The sequence below is a fragment of the Rousettus aegyptiacus genome, unplaced genomic scaffold, assembly GCF_014176215.1.
Source record: "Rousettus aegyptiacus isolate mRouAeg1 unplaced genomic scaffold, mRouAeg1.p scaffold_m13_p_12, whole genome shotgun sequence".
Lineage (NCBI taxonomy): Eukaryota > Metazoa > Chordata > Mammalia > Chiroptera > Pteropodidae > Rousettus > Rousettus aegyptiacus.
The window spans coordinates 56,849,326-56,854,947 of NW_023416287.1; positions in this window are offsets into that span (position 1 = coordinate 56,849,326).

Below are 5,622 nucleotides of genomic sequence, written 5' to 3' on the forward strand. Positions count from 1 at the left end.
TTATGGCAATTGTATTAGGGATCTATTACTGTGTAACAAATTTAAAAATGTGACCCAACTCTAAGCTATCTACAAGAAACTCACTTCAAATACAATGCTATAGTCAGGTAGAAAGTAGAGTAGATATATCATGTAAACATTAACCAATGGGAAACAGAAGTGGCTATCTTAATATCAACTAAAGTAGACTTCAGAGCAAAGAAAATTATCAGAGATGGAGAGGGGCATTATTGAATGATAAAAGAGTCAATCCACCAAGAAGACATAGCAATCTTAAATGTGTATGCAGTAAACAATAGAGCTGCAAAATACGTGAAGAAAACCCAGTTAAACAAAAAGGAGAAAGAGACAAATTCACAAGTATACTTGAACACTTCTCTCTGTGTCCCAATAACTGATAAAACAACTAGATAGAAAACCATCAAGGATATAAATGAACTCTAAGATCCACCTTAAAACCTGGAAAAATAAGAGGAAAATTAATTCAAAGCAAACAGAAGGAAGAAAATAATAAAGGTAAAAGCAGAAATCTTTGAAGTTAGAAACAGAAAAACAATAGAGAAAATCCACAAAACAGAGCTGATTTTTTGAAAAACAAATACAATTAACAAACCTATAACAAGACAGAGAAAGAAAAAAGAGTGAAAATACCAATTACCAATATTTGGAGTAAAGGATATTACCACAGACTTTACAGACATCGAATAGATAAGAAAATACTGCAAATAACTCTAAACACATAAATTTGAAAACTTAAACAATAGAAATTATTTTCACAAAGAACACAAACTACCATACTCATTCAATATGATATATGGAATAGACAAGGTGAATAGAACTATAACTATTAAAAGATTGAATTCAGATGGTTTCACTGAAGAATTCTGATTAAAGTAAAATTAACATGAATTCTGCACAATCTTTTCCAGAAAATAGAAGAAAAGGGAAGACTTTCCAGCTCATTTTATGAAGCTAGTATTACCCTGATAACAAAAATCAGATAAAGACAGTTACAAAAAAAGAGAAAGAAAACTGAAAAACAATATCCCTCATGAATACAAATGTTAAAATTCTTAACAAAATATAGATAAACAGAATTCAACAACATATAAAACACATATACATATGTACGTCTTTTATGTATTTATGATACGTCTTTTATATATTTATGACAGGGATACCAGTATGATTTAATATTTAAAAATCCAATCAATCAATGTAATCTACCATAATAATAGACTGAAGAAAAAAATCACATGTTTATATCAATCTATGAAGAAATGGTATTTGACCAAATCAACACCCATTTATCATAAAAGCTCTTAGAAACTTTCTCAACCTGATACAGAATTTCTACAGAAAATCTACAGTTAAGATTACATTTAATGTGAAAGAGTGAATATTATTCTGCTAAGATTAGAGAAAAAAGCAAAGATATCTACTCTTTACTCTAATTCAATGTCATGCTGCTTGTTGTAGTCAGTGCAATAAAGCAAGAAAATGAAATAAAAAGTATATTGTATTATAGTTTTGTAAGATGTTATCAGTAAAAGAAACTTTGGTAAAGGGTGCATGGAATTCCTCAGTATTATTTTCTACTCTTACATGTGAATTTATAATAATCTCAAAATAAAAAGTTTAATTAAAAGAAATTAATTCCATTTATAATAGCACCAAAAAATCTAAGTGGTTAAGAATAAATTTAATGAAAGGTAGAAAAGACTTCTACACTGAAAACTACCAAATAATACTTAAAGAAATTAAGGGAAACCAAAATAAATGGAGAAATATATCATGTTCATGGATAGGAAGATTTAATATTATTAAGATATCAATTCTTCTGAAATTAATGCATAAATTCAATGCAAGACCAATTGAAATACAAGCTGGTTCTAAAATGCATGTAGAAATTAAAGAAAAAGAAGAGCCAAATCAATTTTGGAAAAAAGAATGATATTCAAGAATTGATTTCAAGTCTTACTATAAAGCTCCTATAATCAAGACAACGTAATATTAGCATTAAGATGAACATATAGATGAATGGAACATAGCATGTCACATGTCCAGAAATGGATTCATGCACATATGGTTAGTTGACCTCTGAAAAAAGTGCCTATGTAATTCAATAGAAAGAAAGTATTTTGGTGATGGAAATGTCTGACATTTTGATCGTGGTAGTGGTTGCGAGGGCACATAAATTTTTCAAAACTCTTTGAACAGTACACTCAAGTGAATGCATCTGATTGTATGTAAATAATTGTAAATGAGACTAGCCTCTATTTCACACCACACACAAAAATTAATTTGAAGTGTATTGTAGACCTAAATGTAAATGCCAAAGTATAAAACTTCTAGAAAAAAATAGAAAAAATTTCTGTTGAAGGCAGATATTTTCAGACACAAAAATCACTATCCGAAAAGAAAAAAATCGATAAACTTGACTTTGCCAAAATAAACTTTACTCCTTTTAAATCAATGGATTAAATGCTGGCAGTACATTTGAATCATCTAGAACAGTGGTCCTCAACCTTTTTGGCACCAGGGACCAGTGCTCCTATGAGAATCTAATGCCTGATGATCTGAAGTGGAGCTGAGACAGTGATGCTAGCTCTGGGGGGCGGCTGCAAATGCAGATGAAGCTTCGCTTGCTCGCCTGCCACTCACCTCCTGCTGTGTGGTCCCATTCCTAACAGGCCACTGACTGGTACTGGTCCAAGTTCTGGGGGTTGGAGACTCCTGATCTATAGGGTGTAAAAAGAAACAAAGAGTTCCCTACCTATTCCAAATTAATTGAGTCATTATCTGTTTGAAAAACACTGATTTAAAGTATATGGTCTTTGAGTCTATTTTCAAAGCATAAACATATTTCACATGTAGTTTATATATCCTTACATCTCTAACATATGATATACTTTTCTATTTGTATACGAGTGCATAAATGGAGAAAGTAGTTTGCATATGCATAAATTAATTCATTTAATTTGCATTCTCTATTATGTGTCAGGGACTGTATTATATGTTTGGTTACACAAAGAACTCAGACAATCTCTGACCAGAATTACATGGGGAGTTAGAGTTACAGGTGAGATAAAAGTAAAGTGAGGACAGAAAGACATAGACTCCAGCTGTTATGGGTATCAGGGAGAGGAGTCAGTAAAAGCCTCAGAGTGAAGAAGGGATTTCATTTGAGTCAATTACTGCTAGATGATTAGGTGTAATCATATAGGCACACATATAGGCCATATGTGTGTATGTGTGCGTGTATGTGAGAGTGTGTGTGTGTGTGTGTGTATTTTTTAATATCCCAAGTAGCCATGCCTACCTTGTAGTTGGAAAGTCCACTGTACCTTCAGATCTCTTATCTCAAGAGGTTTAGGAATGTAGAAAGAACCATTTCCAACTGCCTGCTTCATATCATTCCTCTGTTCCTCTTTCCAGTTGGTGAGCTCCAATAGCCACAGATCTTCAAAGCTAGTGATATCGGGACAGAATTTCTGATAATGGCCATTAAGTTTTTTTTTTTTTTTTACTTTTTTAAAATTTAAGTATATAAATATAGTTCGTATACAATTTTATCTTTGTTGTATTAGTTTCAGGTGTACAATATAGTGATTTGAAATTTTAAACCTTCAATGTGATCTCTCCAATAATTCTAGTAATCATCTGCCATTGTGCAAACTTATGACAATATTATTGACTATATTCCTCTTCCCCTTTTCACCCATCCCTCAACCTCTCCCTTCTGGTAACTAACCATCCCTTTCCTTTGGTCTCTATTTCTATGAGTTTGTTTTTGTTTTGTGTTGTTTGTTTTGTTTTTAGATTCCACATATAAGTGAAGACATTGTTAAGTTCTTTATTAACCTTTTCCTCTTAATTCTAGTTCTTATTCTCTGACTTATTTCCTCCAAGCTTGTCATCATGTTAGTTGGAATATACTATTCCCATGTGTCCTCCTGCTTTTAGAGAATAGGAGTCTATTATATAACCACTCCATCTCCATAGAAATACAGATAGCCAAAAGGGGTTCATTTGCTTTTTGTGTTGCTATCAGCATCTTTGGGAAAATAGCCAGTAGGTAAACTTATTTCAGGATATTGGGGCATTTGAAGGGAGGAAACGATGTATACAAAGAGTTAATTTTGTACAAAAAACAACTGTGAAGAGAAAAAAAATGATATCCGTAGATATACATTCATACCCTGCGGGTAATGTATATCTGTTTATCCATTGAATCAAACAAATAAGCACACATTTACTTCCCTCCCTGTGCCTGAGGAGAAAGGAGACTATGATTCATTCCTGCAGACTCCCAATCACTCCAGAGAAACACTCCCATCATGTTTACATATCACAGCCTTCCCACTACTTCACCAAACGCCTCCTGGCCTTTGCTCAGTGAGCCAGTTGGGCTCCCAGAAAATCCTTCATTCTTTCCCAACTGTGCCTCCCAAGACAGATGTTCTATATCAAGAACACCAAGTCCTGCCCCGAGGTCTTAGCCAGCAAAAACTCACAAGTGGCCCTTGCCTCTGGGAGATGATGTAATGTGTTGTGGACATGTGTGCTCCAATCTCCCCCCAAAGGCAAAAGACAGCATGAACTCACAGGGGGCTGGGATGGAGGCATTGGGTGGGTCGTCCCTTCTCTTATGATGTGTGGCTACAGTGTGTAAGCCAGCCTGGGAGAATCTCTCTCATCCCAGGCATCTCCAGGAATGGATTCCACAGCCTCTTGGCTAACAATGTAATTCCCAACACCCTCTGCTTACAGGACATTCTTCTTAGGATAATGCTGCAGCTAAGCCATTTTCCTCTGCTATATTCGGCAGCTCTCCCAGCACAGCCCCACCATTTGTGTAGAGAGCAAGGTCCCATGTGTCTACAGGGTCCTCCGGTAACTGGGAAGACATATGAGAACCCAGCAGTCTGGGGGGAAGTGCTCCGGGCAGTGTGAAGAGCAGTTTCAAAGCCAAGCAGTCTATGTGATAGAGCAGTCCTCAAGGGCCTCACTTACTTTGTGCACACTAACGACACATTTATGGACACTAACAACATGTTTAGTTTTCTGATTTCTGAGCCAACAAAAGTACTCAGTTCTCAGGGGAGGCTGGAGCTATCAGGGACAGGCCTAATGACATTGCCTAGCACACAGTAGATGCTCAATACATATTTGCTGAATAAATTAATGATCAAAAGGCATCAAAAAAAGTCATAGCTAACAGAAAGAGAGGGTCCCCTAAAACCACCCAATATCTCAAAATGAATGTTTTCATGTCTTGGGTCATTTAGGACAAGAGACAGAATTCTAAATTGCAAACAGCCTCTTGGTTTTATGTACTTAACATTTATTATTTCAATTACTTATGTAGTCATCATGTGAGGTATTAAGAACACCATTTTATGGACATGAAAATGGAAGCACAGAGAAGTGGATTGGTTTGCTCCAGGTTCTTCAGCCAGTAAAGGGCCTGGTCTCTGTCCCAGCTCAGACCTGCCTCAAAGGCCTGTGCTCAACCATATTTTACTACCCAGTTTTAGCTATTACCACAAGTTGAGCTCTTCCTCTTCTTCTCCCCAGACCAATTCAACTCTTTGCCTATCCCTTTGTGTTGTTTTAAGA